This window comes from Onychostruthus taczanowskii, unplaced genomic scaffold (assembly GCF_017590055.1).
Source record: "Onychostruthus taczanowskii isolate IOZ18803 unplaced genomic scaffold, ASM1759005v1 scaffold76, whole genome shotgun sequence".
In the NCBI taxonomy this organism is placed as follows: Eukaryota; Metazoa; Chordata; class Aves; order Passeriformes; family Passeridae; genus Onychostruthus; species Onychostruthus taczanowskii.
Window position 1 is genome coordinate 2499557 of NW_024505450.1, and position 19434 is coordinate 2518990.

General features: G+C 39.3%; 1 protein-coding gene across 3 annotated transcripts in view; it reads left to right on the forward strand.

Annotated features, from left to right (window-relative positions):
- Nucleotides 1-19434, forward strand: part of CSTF3 (cleavage stimulation factor subunit 3) — a 49532-nt gene that overhangs the window by 13712 nt on the left and 16386 nt on the right. The window lies entirely within an intron of this gene.

Below are 19434 nucleotides of genomic sequence, written 5' to 3' on the forward strand. Positions count from 1 at the left end.
ATTCTTGCACTGGTTATTATTTCTTCTGACCTTCAAATAAGAGCTACAGGACTTAGAAATAATATAAGTGGATGAAACAACTCCTAGTTCACAGTTTTGGGTCATACTCTTTGAACATCTAAGTAGAGTTTTGGATTTGCTAAGTATTTAAGCAAGTAAAATAGTGAACTTGCTATTCTGCATCTGTTAACATTTAGGAAGTGAAACAGTAGTGCTATTCTTCCCAAACTCTTATTTTCTCTAGTTACTTAAAGTACACTTTTCTTCTGATACCTTTCTCATAAAAACCTCCTCTCAGAAAACTTGACTCGATTGATGTGGCAGTGCCTCTTTCACAGTTGTACAAAGGAGTGTCTAAGTCCCAGCCCCACGTGTGCCATAATATTAAATTCATAGATCTCACAATCTGGACTCTAGCCTGCTCTGCTGCTGTGCTGTGTCTCCTTGGGTAAGTTATTTAACCTGTTTGCCGTTATGAATCAGATACCTACCTACCTCACAGGGTTGTTGTGAGGCTGCTTTAGTGATTAAAGTGCTTTTGGCACCTGCCTAAAAGGTGCTTCAGAAATGTGAAAATAAATCCAGTTTAATACCCTGTGATCCCATAGGCCCAGCTGTCTGTTACTGTTTTCTTTGTCACTTTGACTGATTGAACCATCTTTTAGATACAGAATGACCTGATAATGCTTTTCATGCTCATGGAAGAACATTTATTTTACCAGTGTCATAAATGCTTCAGTAGCTCTGAAGCAAGCTTTTGAAGTTGCCTTTTTTTTTCTCTGCTAGTTTCCTTTGAGAAATCACCAGGTTGAAAATCCTCTTAAGCACATTCATCAAACTGTATTCACATATTTTCAAGATTTTTTTATATTATCTGAGGAATTTTTAGTTCCATGTACTCTGAATGGAAAGTTTCCTCTGTAATTGTCCTGAATGCTTCAGGCCAGTTCACACCACACCTTTTTACCTTTTTTATTGAGTGGTACAGCATTGTATCCTGGTCACTTTGAACATTGTTAATAAGGGTTAAAAGGTTGCCATAATTAAAGACATAAAAATCATATCCAGAAGACAGTTGTGACAAGTAGCCCCAAGTCTAGAAACAATAAATACAAAGCTGGTAACATACATGTAAAAGGTTTGGCTGTTAATATGTATTTTTTTGTCTTGAGAATTTTGCAAGACTCCTGTGTTATTGCTTGTCCTAAAGAAATGCAACCAGATACATTTGTTTAGATAACTTCTATTTCATATGGACATTTTGAATTTTAAATGTCTTTGTAACAAACAGATGCTGTGTGAAGCATCTCACATTCAGGGGGTTGGACCACAGCTTAGGGTTGATTGTTTTGCATTTCATCTTATGCAATACATCAGTATCTTTAATTAATGTAATTCACACTGGTGTGGATACTAGTCAGAATGTATCATTTAACGTACTTGTATATGAAAAAATGTAAATAAAACCATTTAGAAAAATTACTGTTTTTGTTTAAAATGTCTGTGTTTCTTCAAAGTATTTTCTTCCCCTGTTTTACTTTAGTCTGGTTATGAATTCAGAAAGGAGAATGTTGTGCATATCACCAGAATTATTCTGCTTGGGGAAAAATGGGAACTGACTTCTGTCAGGATGAAGTTGGAGTGATCAGAAGTCAAAGTAGAATAGACTTCTTGCCTGAGATTCTGTTTAGTGGTACTTTCAACTGAATATATTGTGTGTATCACCAGCTGATCTTAGTGAATTTCTTAATGGAAAGCATCCCCATGATAATCCATGCCCAACCCAGTAGCCAGCCACATTTCTCATGGTAAGCTTTGAGAAACTGCTGTACAGGTGCTCTGTACAAATACCCATACTCCACAGTCTTGACTGCCTCAGTCTGAGATTTTCAATCTTTTTTACAGCTGTATTATTTATGATCTTTTCTTATTCATGTGTGGACTTGTTCCATTCCTGTTAATAAATGTTGTTCTGTCTGTGTGATTATTGTAGACTTGCACTAGAAAGTGAATGCACCTTCTTCCTGTCTCTTCTGCTAAAGTGTGAATACAGATGTGTCTACATCTTGCATAGTTCCCCTGGTCCTATAAGCTGTGTAATATCAGAAAATTGCCCACATACTGACATTTGTAGTTTGAGAAGATGCATGCAGTACAACACTAGTGGGTTTCTTCATAATTCTGTTTGCAGTATTTGATCATTAAAAATACTGTGGGGAGGTTTTAGGACATTTTTGAAGTGGAAGCGATGCCTAATGAAGAGATTACTCTGAACCCTCTTCTATAATGTGTTGCTATTTACACATAAATAAACACAAACTACTTCCTGTTCTGTTGTATTCTTTCCATGTGGGGTGACAGAAGTTAGCCATGTTAGATGTGTGCTCTTGTTCACAACATTTCTGAAGTGTCCCTTCCAAATGTAAGAAGGACAGTGAAAACTTACTGTGTGCTTTCTTCCATTGAAGTCATTCATTGATTCTTTGATATTTTGAGGGGGGAATCTGTGTGTCAGGTCAGGCACAAACTTGGGCTTCCTATGTCTGAACCTGAAAGAACCAGAAGTTAACAGGTTTCTTGTGTATGCTGTATTTGCTGTGGATTGGTTCTCCATCTGCTTGGGAGAGGGAAGCTGTAATTGTAATCTTTGATTCTTTTCTACATCTCTTCCAGCTGCCAGCTGGTTGAGTTCCTGATCTTTGTTCAGATTTTGGGAAACGTGATGGTTGAGAGAACACTTCCTGTTAAACCATCTCTGCTAATGCTACTACCTAAAATAATGTGTGGCTGTTTGCTGCAGAATGTCTTTACAGACTGTGGGAAGGCTTTGAGTCATGGCTGGGATGAAATCCAGTGACTTTTCTTAGCTGGAAGGTCTGTGGGAGCAAGCCCTTCCCCATGGCATTCCTGTGTTCTGTTAGTACTAGTTGTCTTCATTTACAAGAGTGTCTTGGGTTTCCTCCTCATTTTATTCTTGATTTTTCTCACCAGTGGCTTCAGAATGATGGGTGCTCCATATCCAGTGACAGTTTTGGATTTCTGCAATGACACGTTGTGTACCTAACATCCTATGACATTTTTTTTGTTTCTTACATAAAGCAATTCAAAAGTGACAAGAAGGAATATGCATTGGTCTGTAACTGTATAACATTGCACAGATAGCATTTGCTGTGTGCGCATTATGTACATGTAGTTAACTACTACATGAGGATATCTTCATTTGTAATTAATTAATTTCTAATTAGAAATTATTCTGTTATTTCTAATAGAATTATTATTATTATTCAATTATTTCTAATAAGCTAAGTAATTTGAATTTGATCTGTAGTGGGGTTTAACTGGTTTGGTAATGACAAATATTCCTAATACAAAAGCATGGGAGCATTTCCAGGGTTCATTGGAGCATTGTAAGTGTTACATTTTGAGGATAGGCAGATAAGAAGAAATGTGTTATTTTTTAATTGAGTTTGTGCACAATTTTCAGTAATAACTTCTCTAGAGTGGAGTCCTGTTGCATCTGGAGACAAAACCTCACTGTTAATCTAAAGTGTAAGCAACTGGGCTGTGTCTGTTCCCTTAAAAGCAGATTGGACGAGCCCTGTGACAGGGGCTGTGCATTAATCTTACCTTGCACCAGTTCCAGTGAGCCCAGTGCTGATCTGTTGGCAGGTGCTGTACCCAGTGCTCTTGTAGGTTGCTGGGCTCAAGGCTCTCGGAGCTGTGACATCTCTGACGTACTCCAAAAGGAAAGTATGCTGAGGATGTGTGCTAATTTTATTCCTGCTTTCACCCTGGCTCTGAGTTTCAGCAGAACAGCTTGTACATATGTTTAAATTACACAGTTTTAATCCTCAATTCAAACTGTTCCTCTAAATCAGCTAATTTGAAAAGTTGAATATTGTGATGGAGGGTCAAGTGTCTTGCCTCCTTTAATTCCTGTAATATCTCTGGATGAAACTTAGAGAGTCTAATGAGGACAGGATACTCAGTCCATTTCTTCATGGTTTCCATTAGTGCTTGAAATAGAGTCAGAAATAACAAGTGTGTGAAACTAGAACAAGAGATGACTGTACATTCTTGCTATAAACAATCTGATACTTCTGTATTGGTTTTTGTGAGAATGAATACATGGATTAAAATACATCTCAGGTCTTGCATTTGGACTAAAATAATGCCTATTTGTTCAATTTATAGTATTTTCTATGTCCAGAAAAGTCAACTTCCTTTAGCTGTTGCTCACCTTTGAAGCATGGGTTTTCAAACACAGTTTTTACTGTTTAGACAAAATTAAAATGAACTCTCAGTTTGAAATTCAGATTTGCAAAAATGGGGTGGCAGGTGTGTAGTTGTATATATACTGTCCTGCAGATAAAACACATATGAAGTTAGCATGTGAGCTAACTTCATTGTATTCAGTGGAGCTGCATTTAAACATCAAACTATGTTTTTTAAGGTTCTCTTAATTTAGGATTTTTATTATTTTATTTTTTGTGGTAAATGAAGACTTACTATAGGTTCTGTGCCTGTGGATTCCTGAGGAATCTCTCAGACTATGTATATGCATCTGTGTTCATGTGTGTATAAATGTTTAGATAATAAGGTCACACAGCATAATGTTCTTTTTAAATCACAGAGTAGGAATAGAAGTAGGTGCAAATTGTCTACAGGTAATTTACTCAGGCTACCTAAAAGTGTAGGTACTTAGAAAAATAATGTATGTAGAATATATGTAGAATTTCAGTGAAAAGGATTTTATTCTTTGCAGCTTCTATCCGAGTGCAAAAACATGGCCTTGGTGCTGTGTGTGAAGGAGTAGAGCTGGATTTCCTCTTTATTTTTGTTGTCTTGAACCCAGTATTGGCCTGCCTTTTCTCCATTCCCACCTACCCATCACAGTACTGTCTTTGTGTGTTTTTAGGGCAGGTGCAGGAGTATATTCTGTGTAAGAATTGTGAACTCTCAGGCATTGCTGGGTGCAGTATCTTGCAATGTGTGCTTGCAGTTCATCTTTCAGATGGAGAGGAGGTGCCAGGAGGCCTTGGCAAGAAGCTGTCACTGCACAGCTCAGACATGTTCTTTCAGTGCCACAACTGTACTGACCATTTCAGATGGGACAGCAAGGGGACTGGGGGGGAGATTCCCTAGTAATGAAATGTAACTGCTGATTTGATCTAAAAAATAAATCTTAAATAATCCCCTGACATACTTTTTAACATTCTGATTACTGCAGAAGAAATCTGGTACTCTTGCTATCTAAATTATGCTTATGCAGTTGAATAGCTGCTGGTTACTAATGGTATTGCATTTTTAAAGTGTGCAAGCACATTTAACAGCCTGTAATAAGCACTATATTGTAGGAACAGTTCTGAATTAATTTCTTTTAAACTTACCCTGAAACATGGTTTAGTTAGTCTCTCTAGGTTACTCTTTCATATTGTATCACAGAGACTTAGAAGATTTCATTACAGCCTGCAGGAGCTTGAGGTACAAGCAGCCTTGCTATTGATGTTAATGCAGCAGGGGCTAGAAGGATGGTAATTTAATATATAGGCTTGCAGCCACTTAAAGGTGTTAAGCATTTCTTATATACAGTAAATGCAAGCTGAAGATGAGTGACAGTGAATAAGTTCACAAAAAATTGCTTTTGTAACACATTTGCTTTTGGAAGCTTAGCTTGCAGTTTTCCTTCCAACAGCTTTGTCAATTGACCCCTTTCAAGATTTTCTGTGGTGCTGCAGTAATTAATAACTTTAATTCCCAGCAGTGTGCTTTGAAGTGTCCCTGCACAGCCTGACAGTGCAGCCAGGTTTCTACATGAAGAAACATTTCCTTCATACCAGATCAGACCAGCAGGCCCTACACTGAGAGCCTTAGTCTAGCAGGTTTCATTTCACTGGGGGAATTTTATCATTCTGGTCCTGACTGACTGGCTTTGGGAATTTTAATTTAATCCTGCCTAATTGCAGGATTGTGCTAGATAAGCAGGCCCTACACTGAGAGCCTTAGTCTAGCAGGTTTCATTTCACTGGGGGAATTTTATCATTCTGGTGACTGGCTTTGGGAATTTTAAGTTCTGCCTAATTGCAGGATTGTGCTAGATGTTCTTACTCCATGTGATGATGGCCAGTAGTTGGATAAAAAGTGACTACAGGAAAGTTCATTTATAATAAAGAACATAAAGTTCAAATGGCCTGCTTCTAAATAGACAGGGATAAAAATGTGTGTTTAAAAGCACACATAGATGCCCTGGAATACCCTACTAGCTATTTAAGGATTTTTTGTAAAAATGCACTCTTAAAACAGTCCCAAATGCATGCTTTGTTGGTCCAAGTCATCCAAGAAGTGCAGTGAGTGCAAGCTAAATGCAGAGCAGGGTTCCCATCCCTACTCCACCCCCTAGGAAAGAAATTGCTGCCCTGGTACCTTACTTGCCCATGATTGTTGTCCACCAGTTACCATTCCCCAGGGAAATGTTACCAATAAATGTAGCTTAACTGAAATTCTGCACAGAAGTCCTTGAGCAGGATGGGCAAGCACCTCAGAATATTCCACAGTATTTGCTCTTGATAAAATATCAGTGCTTGTAAGCCTGAGCAGGAAACAGACTCCATGTTTTATTGTTACAGGATAAAAATTTAAGTTCTCCCATATAAGATGGGACTAAATTTAATTCAGGCCTCACTTTTTTTGGGGGGGGTGGGGGAGGGGGAATTCAATTTCAGATGAATACACAAAAGCACATGCTTTTTTGTATGTGTACAGGATGGGTACTAAAAGGGAAATACTGTGGAACTTTAAAATTAGCTGATATACTTGAATTTAGGAATATTTTTTCTGGCACTAAGCAAATGAAGGTAAGTTTCATGCTAGTAGTCTTAGCTGTTAAAAAAAATTACTGTTGCATTATCAGGTATTTACAAAAGAAAAAAGGCATGAAGTTAGAGATGACATATTTATTTGTCATTTTACTGGTGCTCCCAAAGTTTGGGTTTACCCCTAGAAAAGTCAGTAAGGTCAGCTGTGGGTTTTTTAATTTGCCAGTGAGAGAAGCACTGGTGTTTTCAAATAACGAAGTTTGATAATTCTGGTTGATCTTCTGTCTGAGTCAGATGAAGACCCTGCACTGAGGAGATGTTCCAAAGTTTGGGTTTAGCCCTAGAAGAGTTGTGAATAAGGTCAACTGTGGGTTTTTTAATCTGCCAGTGAGAAAAGTACTGGTGTTTTCAAATAATGAAGTTTGATAATTCTGGTTGATCTTCTGTCTGAGTCAGATGAAGACCCTGCACTGAGGAGGTGTCCTTAGACTTCTAGCAGTCTGTCATTTCTGCAGAAGCTTCACAGTCAAACATTTTTCACTGCTCTTGGAGTGTACCTTTGTGCCTCTGACACACAGAAATGTTGAGCACATGCTGAGTTGCTGCAGCTGCTTGAACCCTGTGGTGGTAGCTGTGTTTGCCTCCCAGGCTGGCAGAGTTGCTGTAAGTGTCTGGAAAGTGCTGGTTTTCACCTGTGAGCAGAGATTTCTGCTGCAGTCAGTACTGGAAGTCAGTTCTGGGCGACTGCCTGACTCATTCTGTCACAGAGGTTTTGTGGTGATGCTTCACTGTGCTGCTGAGCCTTCAGAGTGGAGTTTTTAAGGCTTCTACATCACCATGATGATGTGTGCCCAAATCAAGCCAAGCACCATTGCCAAACCCTTTCTCTTCCAAAGCTGGCCTCAAGTTTGGACCTGGGGAGATCCACATCTTTTCTTGGGAACCTTGGCTGCCTTGCTGGGAGCTGCACATTCTCAATTTAGAGGGCTTACATTATGTTTTGTAGCGGGTCTCTGTTTTGTACTTAGCAAAATATTTTCTTCCAGTTAAGCTGCTGTGTTAGTTACGTGTCCCTTTTACAGACTGATTTGGTATTGGCATGTGCTTGGTGTTCTTATATCAAACCTGCTCTTGGCATCCTAGCTTAAGGCAGCAAAATAGAAGAAAAAGGAGCTATCTTAGATTTCTGAGATCCCTCATGTGCTTCTATGCAAATTAAATTAGCTGGAAGCCTACGTATCATTTTTAACACTATGCTTTAATTTTCTCTTTGCAGGCATTTGCAGCATTCTGTAATGCAAGTGCTGTCTGAATGTGTTGTGTATTTGCATAACAATGCACCTAACCCAGGAGTCACAGTCAAGTCCTGAATCAAATAATTGCCTGCTGTCCATCTACTGAAGAGGCTCTTTTGTGCAGAAAGTTTTAGGACACTTTACCATGGGCTTCTGAATGATCAGTTATAGCAGAAAAGCCCCAAAATGCTTGGTTAGAGGGGTAGGGGAGAGAAGTATCAAACTGAACAGATGTTCTGCTGTCTCAAAACAGCAGTTCCCTAGGATGTGTTTCGTTCTGCGTGGCCAGCACGTGGTGGTGGTGGTGGGGTGCAGAAGAAAATGCACTTTTCCCTGTGAAAAGCAATAAAGAAATGAGATTATTAGTACCAAACAAGGCTTTACTACAAAGAAGCTAATTGTTGTGGGTGTTCTCTAGCAGAGGGGGCAGAACTGCCAGCAGTATTTATTTGTTTTGCACAGGTGTCTAAAAGTAGCACATTTCTGGTCACTAAGCAGGTGTTCTTTCTAGCATGTGGGTCAAGGCTGACCTTTGGCAAGGCTAGGGTTTACCTGTGCCAGTTTCTCTTCATTACTCCCAAATCAGAATCTTTAGCTTAAATATGTGACCCTAACTCCTGGTCTTTCTTCTCAGTATACTGAAAGGGGGATAGGTGGGAGGAAACTGGGAGGTCAGTGGTGTTCCATCTCTTGTTTAGGCCACAAGGGCTGTAAGTTCTGTACTGCTTTTATGATGGGCTTCTGTATTTCATCTTCCTCCTAAGAGGTGAAATAAGCTGCAAATGCACCTACCTATGCTGCATGGGAAATGAATGTTAGCTCCACTGTGATACTGAAATCTGACATCAGAGCAGCTCTTCTCTCTGCTAACCCAACACCAGTGAGTTTCAGATAGGAGCAACATAATGAATTGTCTTTGCAAGTCTTTTGTCTTAGAAGTGCAGCTGACTTAAGTGGGTTTTAGTCCTGTAATTCTGATATCACAGAGTGTATAGAAAAAGCCCACAAGCAAACAGGAACCTCACATAATGTGTCAGTCATTTTGAGATGCCCTGTAAAATTAAAAGACTTCTGTGTCAAGCCCTCTCACCTTTCAGTGAGAGATCCCCTCTCACCTTTCAGTGGCAGTGTCACCTAAGCATGGGAATGTGTGATCTGTGGTTTTATTTTCCAACTTCAGTGCATCTCTATGTAGCCAATTATTCAAGTGTGAAGTCACTTATTAGGTGATCTAAGCACTAACATCAACTTGTAGATTTACAAGTAGCTATACAAATATTTTTGTCTTGGTCCTGTTTTTTGAATAAATTTCCATAAGTGGAAGTTGAGCAGGCTTAACTTTAACCTTTGAGGGCATGAAGCTGAAATTTAGGGAAGGAGAAGAGGAACCCACTTAAAAAACTCTACTTGTACAGTGTTTAAGGGGAAAAGCAGTATAGCATTTACATATTCTAGAAACTTGAGGGCTTTGTAATACACGCAGTCTCATCAGCTAGGACAGTAATTTCACTCAAATTCAACTATTCTGGAAAGAGGATCCATAGTAGTTTTGCAGAGACTATCCATGGAAAGTTTTTGGATCAAGTTTTTACCAAAAAGATTTGCATTGTTCATGTGGTTTCGGATTAGGTTGTTGATGATCAGTGCAGATATGGTAGCTAGATATGGAGGAGACCCTGCAGTAAAACTCCTGTCTTGAAGGAAACTGTTTCACCACTGAATGCTGTTTTTATAGTGAATTCTGTTTTCTCTTCATGGCCAAAGACAAAAATCTGGGTATTTAATTCTGTGATGACTCTTTCCTTTTCCAATATTAATTTAATATTATAGATGAGGTTCCCCAGTAATTATGATTAAGAATGTGCATTTTCAAAGAAGACATGGGGAAATTCCCTTGATTTCTGACAGACATTAAAGATTTTTGATGAGGGCAGCTGCCTATATTAGAAAAATAACTTCCCTGAACTTCAGCAGGAATATTTCATTCTTGTAAACCAAAAGCAGCTCAGTCATCATCTGAGGCAGATTATTACCCTGGTTTAGTAAATGATTGACATAATCCTGTTTCTTAATGATTTCTTAGGAAGTCCATGGCCAGGAACCACATCCCTTCCTTTAAAGATTCATTTCATAGCACTGCAGTTGAAGTGTGCTTGGTTTGGGATTAGTGGGTTACCTCTGCTAGGGTTTATTTTGTAATGCAGTGTACAATAAACAACATCTTGTCAGCTGCAAATCAATGCTGGGCAGCAGTTGCAGAGAATTACTTGTGCCTGAGCATTATTCTGCACTATTAACTTTGAGATTTCTGATTTATGGTTTCCTGTGATGAGACAGCTGGCTTGTGTGGTCAGACATGGGAGCCCTTAGGCACTTTTGGAGGCTGAAGATCAGTCTAATGATTTTGAGAACCATTCTCTGGGCCATTTCTGCTACAAATTATTGGAAAATTGCTCTTTATGTTCTAAGAACAGAGGCAAGATAATAAGAATCTGCTAACAGGCCAAGCTGGTCTTGTGCTAATATTACAAGAGTAAGAAGATTATGCTGTATGACATAATTACATCTTTTAGTACTATTTTTTACTCTTTGAGTAACCTGTATTCCTTTTCCTTAGGAGAATTGCTTGTTTGGCTGGCTTTACTGGGGAGAGCCTTTCTGAGACCAGTTCCATGCTAGAAAATGTGAGCCATGAATGCATGGCCACTGAATGAATTTGACCACTCAAAAGGGCAGCAGTTCTTTCTGGTCTTATGAGATCTTCATTTGGGCTGTCAGCCCTTTTTGCTAAGTCCCTGTAGAGGCTGCCTTACAGATGTGTAGCTTTTTAAACATTTTATAGTCTAGGATCTCTTTAAGAAGTAAGATCTCTTTGAAATTGTTCAAGTGTGCTTTTAACATAGGCTTGGTGAATGAACAGATTTCTTCCATCAAAATTATTATTATTTGATAGCCATATTTTACTAAAACAAATTCTCTGAAACACTGTAATTGACAGTTTGGAAAAAAAATATGCTTATCAAACTATTTTCTGCCCTTTTATGCAAACCCTTTTCATCTGAAAAGAATGTGTAAAAATTGTAGGCATGTGATGAGTATAGTGAGAAATTATAAAACTATAAACCTAACGGGGAACTCAGTGCCCCCTAAAACACCCATTTTTCCCAGCTATAACCTCAAATGACATAGTAAACTGCCATTTTCTTTAAAAATTTGAGGGTAGCAAAATGAAAGCAGGAATGATTTTTTAAAATAGCTGTACATTACTGTAATGGACACTGATTTCTGATAGACATGAGAAAACACAATGATTTCAAATTAAGAGTCTTAATAAATTACATCTTAGGCCACAGCCTTGTAACGTGTGAGAGGAACAATTGGCTTTTTTCCCTTGGTTGTGATGCCTCACGTACCCTTTATTCCATGTAATCTGTTGCAGTGGTCTGATCCCTGCCTTGTGTTTAGGTCTGAGTGTAGCAAGGAATGTCCAGCTTGGATTATGGGGTAGAGCCTGTCTGGAGGCACTGGCAGACTGCTCTGTGCTCCTCAGATAACAGGCACTGGTGCCTATTATCTTATTAAATCAGCTGAAAAAAGCATTAGAGGAGTGCCTGTGTTCAATTCCAAGGCCCTGCTGAGGGACTGTTCTCTTTTGAAAAGCCATTGAAGCAGATAAATGGTGACATTTGTCTGATTTTACAAATTAGGGATCTCTAGCCAAATGAGATGGGTCAAATACCTTGGCTTTAGACTTCCATCTTAATAAAACTTTTTAACTTCAGTGATCTGGCCAACAGCAAAGACTGCAAATCTTTAATTTATCTCATTGCATTTTGTCGTGTTAGTGATTATCTTGCAATATATGGGTGCTAGATGTGCTTTTGAGTCCTATAATTTGAGAGTTAAATGATAAAAAATAAATTCTAGGAGGAGAATCACTGCTGATTTGCATGCTTCCTGAGAACTGCAAAGGATCCCAGTAGCTCTGGGAATGTTAGCTATCCAAAAACACATCCTAGAACATCCCACTGCTTCTGTAAAGTACAAAAGACATTGAGAAAGGGATGAGCAGCAGAAATGAACTAAAGCACACAGGAAAAACCAAAATGCCTAAGCTGGGAAGGAAGCAAGTTTGCAGGGCTGTGAATGTGGGGTGGTGTTTTCCGCTGTGGCTTAAAGGGAGTGTGAAATTGAAGAGGAAATTACAAGCCACGGGGCATGTTGAAAATTGACTTTTCATTAAAATGAGATTGAGAATCTGGTTATGAAGTAGAATCTGGCTAGAAAGTAGTAGGTGCTTAGCATTTGTAAATTACTCCATACAGCTACTATTACATTCAATTTCATAATGGGCAGATTGCCTAAATAAAAAAAGGTAATGGTTTTCCTGAGTTGGAGAACATATTAAAGAGTGGGTAGAAACACAGCATGGAAAAAAAGCTGGCAGTGCTGATGTGAGCTGTCTATCTGGGAGCTTCATCAAGAACAGCCAGTTCAACAGACTCCCAGGAAAAGGAAACTTAGACATGGAGCAGTTCTCTTCTTCACCCCCAATTTCTGGGCAGTTTTTAAATGTCAGAGCTGTAGGGTGGTAAAGTAAAAGAGAAGTGACACTGTCTTTTTTGTTTTCAATAGCACAGAGTGTGCTTTTTATCATGACTTAAAAGGGCTGTTTTTGCAGCTTCACTTCACTGCTAATCTGTGAGAGATGTTTGCAATACTGGGGCTCAGTCAGGAAGAACAGCAGTGCAAGTAATAACAGATGGGTTTGGTGTTTAATGTGTTTGGGGGTTTTTCTAATGAAAGTGTGTTCTTTCATTAAAGAAAGTAACAACTCCAAAGCAAAATGAGAAGAGATAACAGTAGGATGCTGTAGATAGAAAGAAAGAGAAAATACACAATGGAAATTGCTTCTCTTTTATAATCAGATGAAAAACAAAAAAAGATGTATTTGATGTCCGAAATAAATCAAGTAGGAAGTAAATCAGTGATTGCAATTCAGAATCATTCTCCAACCAGAAAAATCACTGAAGACTTCTGTCACCACAGGTTGTTTTTTTTTAAGGCAGCCTATAAATAAATATTTCTCTGTACACCCTCTGTCTAGTCTCTTGAGAGTGGTGCCTGAAAATTATGCATTCTTTTCAAAATATTAACATGAAGGAAGGCCCTCCCTGCAGGACCAAGAGTCCAGCATTTTTTGTAAGGGAGTAGGGGCAGATGCTACTCCTGCAAATTTGTCTATTTAATAGAAATAGACAAAATTCCATTTCTATTTCTAATATTCTATTTAATAGAAAATTAATCAAATTGCACTAAGGTGTAAACTGAAGCACAGTTACTTATTTTAGTAGCTCTCTCTCTGAGCTCATATTTGTTAGTGAAGCATTTTCCCTTTACACTAGAGCAGCTATTTAGCAATTAGATGATGTAGGTAGTTCTTTTATATTCCAAACTATATTATTAGCAGCAAAGTTTATTTGCTGCAATGCATTAATCCTTCATCACTTCTAGATAAATGTTTGCTGTAAGTAACAAAGAGGCTGTCCATATTCTCCATATTCCTTGTATTACTGCACTTCTGGAATGCAGTTTGCTCATACCTAAGCATTTTCTGTTGAAGTATTTCTATGGATTGATTCCTTTCCTGATGCATCTGAAAACTGAAGGTACTGAGTCTTTCAGTCTAATAGATTAAACAAAAAGACATCTTCCACTTGCAGGTTTTTTTAAAGTGGTAATTATTTGTTGATGTAGTTTTTCTAATTAAGAATGACTCCTAACACTTTAACTGGGGAATGTTACTCTGTCTGCCGAGGGGCATTTCACAAGTTCTTCTTTTGCACCCTTTTCTGAAGCCTTCTGCTCTGAGCTGCTCCATCACCACCCTCAGGCCCCCTGGGTTCCTTTCTTTTCCAGACCTCCAGATAAATCTAGTTTTATGTTTGCAGTTCCAGAAATGGCCTTTTCAAATCTTCAGTCTAATTTTTGCAGTTAGTCAGTGAGGGAGATGTTCAGGCAGAGATTCTCCTGGCTGCTGCCTCTGAGAGGAGAGATGTTGGTAGACTGTGTTAACTTGATATGCTGTGGTTAATTGTTTCTCAAGGCTGTTGCAGGATTTATTAAAGGCTTGGGGTGATGAAGCTGTAATGAGAATTTTCAAGAAGTTAAAAGAGTGAGGAGCAGTCTTGCCTATTACTGCCCATGCATGAAGTGGCTCTGTCTCTGCCACTGCCCTGTCCCCATTTCCTGCTGCCACTTAGCTCCTTATGAAAATTGCTGCCCTTCATTTCCTAAGTATCATTTTTCCTGTAGACAGGACCACATTTTTCTGTTGAAACTGGTAATGTGGCTCAGAATTTTGCTATTAAAAGTCAGCTTTCCCACTATCTGTTCAGTAAGTGCCTGTTCAGCTATTTTTGTGTGCAGGATATGAACTGATAATTGGATTTACAGAACTGCAGCTTTGCTTCATTAGCAGAGCCAATATTCTCAGTTACTGTGAAGTTTTTTATTGTATATACTGTGAGCAAATTGAAAGTGTACCTAACTATAAATATAGTGTGTGTGACACCTCAAGGATGGTGGGGATCAGGAAGCTGGTGGAACACTGGGACAGGTTTCCCAGGGAGGTGGTCAATGCCCAGAGCCTGCTGGGGTTTAGGTGTCATTTGGACATGTAAATTACATTTAGGTGTAATTTAGCCCTTAAGAACATCCTTGAGCCTCTTGTCAGCCCTGAGGTTGGATTGGGAGATCAGGGTAGGTTCCTTCCCACTGAAATATTCTATTCGTAGGTTTCCTCAGAAGCAGATTGCAAGACAGTGGGGATTTTCCCCCTCTGCATTACAGCTGGGTTTTTTGGCAGCTGTGAGTGAATCCTGTTTTTCATGTGATATATCTAGTGGAAACAACATGACTTTTAAATTTTGATGCTATGGCTCTGGAAGCTCTAGAAATAGTCTTGTAAATAGTAGTTGGAGGCATTTAATTTAGAATAATTTTAAGGAACTTTTATGACAGATTTTGAAATTGAAACATATGAGCAGGTGAATGTGGAAAATTACAGTTCTGAATGAAAATATGTAGAATCTCATCTTGCTGCCTTTTGAGAAAATGAGTTTTCCCTTGGTCAGTGTACTCTATCTCTTCCTTGCAGGCTTTACTAATAGCAGGATAAAAGCTATATATTCACAGGGAATATTAAAACTCTGAATGAAGGCAGCAGAAATACCTAACAATTCAAGTCTTATCTGGGACAAATTGTAGCAAAACAATATATTACAAAAACTGCATCTGCAGTCACATGCTAATGTTTTTAAAGAAAGGATTTGGAATACCTGATACAAATTAAATATATGCATAAAAAAATAGTTTTGCATCCAGTTATTTAGACAGTGATAGTCCAGCCTCCTTGGGTTAATGACCATGGGGAGGTGCAGTGTTAACCCTGCCTTTTTTCTGCATTTCATGGGCCTGAGCAGAGCTTGGGTTGCGTTTGCAAAGGCCATTGCTGTTCCCTGAGCTGGAGCAAAAGGAGTTTGTCACGTTAAGTGCTCACACAATTACTCACTGACTGGGATCCCCAGCAAACAGCAAAAGGCTGAATGTGCTGAAGATAGAACAGAGAATTAGCAACTCCATCCTTTCAAATGCCACTCCTTGGAGGTGGTCTGAACACTTTAAACTGCTGTGGTCCCTAGCCTGTACTTTGGAAACAGAGAAATGTGAGTGTATTTTCTTACACCCACAGTTCTTACTGCTAGAGACCCAAACTGCACAGTGGGGAGTTGATTACTTCACCCAAACAATCAAGATGTAAACTAAAAAAAGCAAATGGTCAACGCAAATGGATTCAGTGGTGATAATTTTGTGTAGTCTGGTCTTATTTTTAAAATGTTAATTTTATTTATCTAACACCCAGTCGTGTGACTGTCAAAGGATCTAGGTTTTCACAGTGAGTTCCCTTCAGTTAACAAACAAAAGCAATATTTCCAAGTATATATATTTAGACTCTGGTTGTAATTTTGTACTGTGAAACAGATGTTGTGTATTTTTTTTAAAAACCCCAAAAAATAAGGATGTTGCATGCCTTTTAGTGTTTGTAACAAAACCAGATTTTAAGAAAAACCTCAAAAAGTTAACACCTGTGTAGCTGTGGTGGTTTTTTTCTCTCCTAGTTTGTCTCTCATCAGTTGCTGCAGTCTCAGGTGTACAGAGTGTTTCTCTTCAAGTCCAGAAAAACTCTAAAAAACCTTGGAGAGTAGTGCAGGGGCAGTGGGGGGCAGTAAAGAGAGCAAGAGGATCTGCCTCACCAAGGGGAGGGCTGCAAGGAGTGAATAAAGGAACATCAGATTTTCTGCTGCAGAAAATCTTTTTTTTCCCCCTGGAAAGCAACAATTGCTAGAAAGAAAATGGAGTTGGGATATAGAAATAAATCAAACCATGCTGGCCCTTACTAACTATGCTTCCTTAGGAGCTTGATGGAAAGCTGAAGAGGTTAAAATAAAACGGGGATGCTTTTTAGGCTTGTGTTGCATGTTGGCAGACAACTAGAACTAAATACGTATTACATCTCTAGATTAGTAAAATCACTTGCCTTGCATAATCATAAATGATTCATGTGGCTTGTAAAAGTCTGTTTAAAAGGGTGAAGTGCTGTGTAATTTATGGATTAAGTTTTGCCCTTCAGTGCTTATGAAGCTCGTTATAGGGAATTACATTGTGTATTCTGGGAAGAAATTTGACTTAGATCACAAATTCATCTTGCACAAAGATGATACAGTAGTGACTTAAATTTCTTCTTGGAGCATCAAATCTAAAGTTACTCTTCTAGCAAAGGAGGTGGAATTTTTCCTTGTCACAGGCAGAGGAAGGCAGGTTCGGGTGTGTTTTGCTACAGGAATGTCCAAGCATAGCTGGTCAGACTGGGTGGTCTTTGTGTAGCCTTCAGGGATGGAGGGGAGACATTCATTGCATGGATTTCACCTTGGAATGAGGATATCCCTCATCTCATTGAGTAGGAGATGGATTTGTGGTGGAGCCATTCCTTTGTGTCAGCTTGTGAGGGTTAGACCTGCCCCTTGAATTAAAGCAGTCAGAACAGGAATCCTGGCTGCCTTAGAAACTGGAGCATAAGCTGCTGTAAATATCTTTACAGTTGACTTTATGTTTGTCTTTAAAGGACAAAATTACAGTATAAACGTCAGTTCTTTAATGCTTTCCCACATGTCATCAGTGCCTGTTGCAATGTCTGTCATAGGAAAACCAAGAAATGTGTGATGGGTCCTGGGTGCAGCACCTGCCCCTGCTGGGGATGGTGCTGGGCTTTCCCTGAGCCAGGGCTGTTTGCTTGGGAGTGGTGAGCCAAGAAATGCAGGCAGATTCCTGCAGGAAAGATGCTTTTCTGTCATAGTTGAGACAGTCACAACACAAAGCAACTCTCCATTCTCAGAAGGCTTCAAACCTGTCTTTATTCTGGCATGAATGCTTTTTACACATTCTTACAAAACTCCTAGTTTTACACTTCCTTTACAGGAAAGACAAACAAAGTGCTTATTGGAATAGGTAGTTGCAGGTTTCTCTTATTTATCCTTCTTTCTTTCTTGGTTTCTATGTCAATGACCTTGGTAGGAAATTCTTTCAGGGGTAAACATGGATCCTCTTATCAAACTTCTCGATGTCTCACAGGAGTTGCTGTAAAACCTCCTCCACACTTTTCCATTGAGAGATCCAGTAAGGATTGGCCAATATTGCTTTGCTTTTCTTCTTAAACAAATCCTGCCTGCCAGCCTCCTAACTCCACTGCTACCAAGATTTCTGGATTTTTAGGTACCAAATCACTCGTGTGCATTTAACAAATACAGAACACTGACTTGAAGTCCAGATGTGGTCAGCAGCTTTTCATATATATGATAATCACACAGCAGATATTTTGCTTTGAGTCATAGCCCATGCAAATAAAGACTATAGCCTCTTTTCTGAGCAAAGTAGTTTTCTTTTCAAGGTCTTTGGTTCTGGGAAGTGCAAGCAGTCTAATTGATACATACTCCTTGTGCTCCATCCTTTTGATGTTGCCTGGTGACAGTGCTGCCAGGGGCTACTAAACTTGCTGACACTGTTTTCCTGGCTGCACCTGGGAGGCAAACTCATTTTTTGCCCTTTCTGCCTGCAGCTTTTCCTTCTGAGCTCTTAAAAATTATTTTTCCTCCTGTTACCGAATAACTAGAGGGTGATGCATTTGTCAGTGGCAGGGCCATGAACTAATTATGTAATTTTCACAGAAGAATTCATACTATCTCCTGTCTCACTCTGTTTAAAAAGATAATTAATCCTGCCTATCTTGTTGAAGGTTTTACTTAAGTGCAAGGGAAAGAAGGTGCAGGCAGCTGTCCTGTGTGCTAAGAAACCAAGATTAATTTGTTCTTTTTCACTCAGCCAAGGATAGCAGGAGATTTTAGGGAGTGGGAGAAGAAGGAAGAAGTAGAAATTTTTTTTTTGGACTCTTTGCAAGACACAATTAGGTTTACCTTCCTGCCATCCTGGATTGTGTGGAATTCTTTCAGCCTGGGTGGGATACTGCTCCAGTTAAAGTATCGTCCAGACACAAAGGTCCAGTCTGCCTTGTGTGCCAATAAAGTTTTTTTTACAATATTATTTCAGTTCTCTCATTTTTAACTGATCTTTTTTTGGGAGTGAGAGAGATGGGGACGGCTCTTTTAAGCCTCTCAGGCCTGGGCTGTTGCAGAAGTAGAGACGCTCAGGGAACAGGAGGCGGGGTGTACTTATTTTAGATCTCCTGCAGTCCCTGTCTCCTGATGCATCCATTAAAAATTCTGTGTGCTCTAGAGTGGGAATGATAGAAAATGAAATCATGAACCCCTGGTGCAAAGGGTGCTGTTTGCTTCTCACACCGTGCTCCTAGGGGAGATGGAGAGGCGCTTGTGTTTCACACCACAGTAAAGGCTGGGAATCCTCTAAGTGAACAAAGAGCAGTGAGATTTAAAAGGGGACTTTGATGCTTTACAAAAATGCAAGACAGCATAACAAATCCTTACTTCATTAAAGCTCTTTATTTCAAGGCATCTTTTAAGGGTGTTGTTGTTTTTCCTTGTGTCATCAGGGTGTGTCTGTAGAGATGGCTTAGCCTGCTACCACAGCTGGAGCTAACAAATCCATGCAGGATGCCACTCTGCCCTCCTCATCAGTCTCCTGCTTTCCTTTGTCCTGTCTGAAAGGCAAACTCTGAGCTGGGGTGTGAATTTCACCCCCTGCCCTTGTGGTGTGTGTCTGAATGAATGAAAGTGCTGCTGGCATGTGAGTGT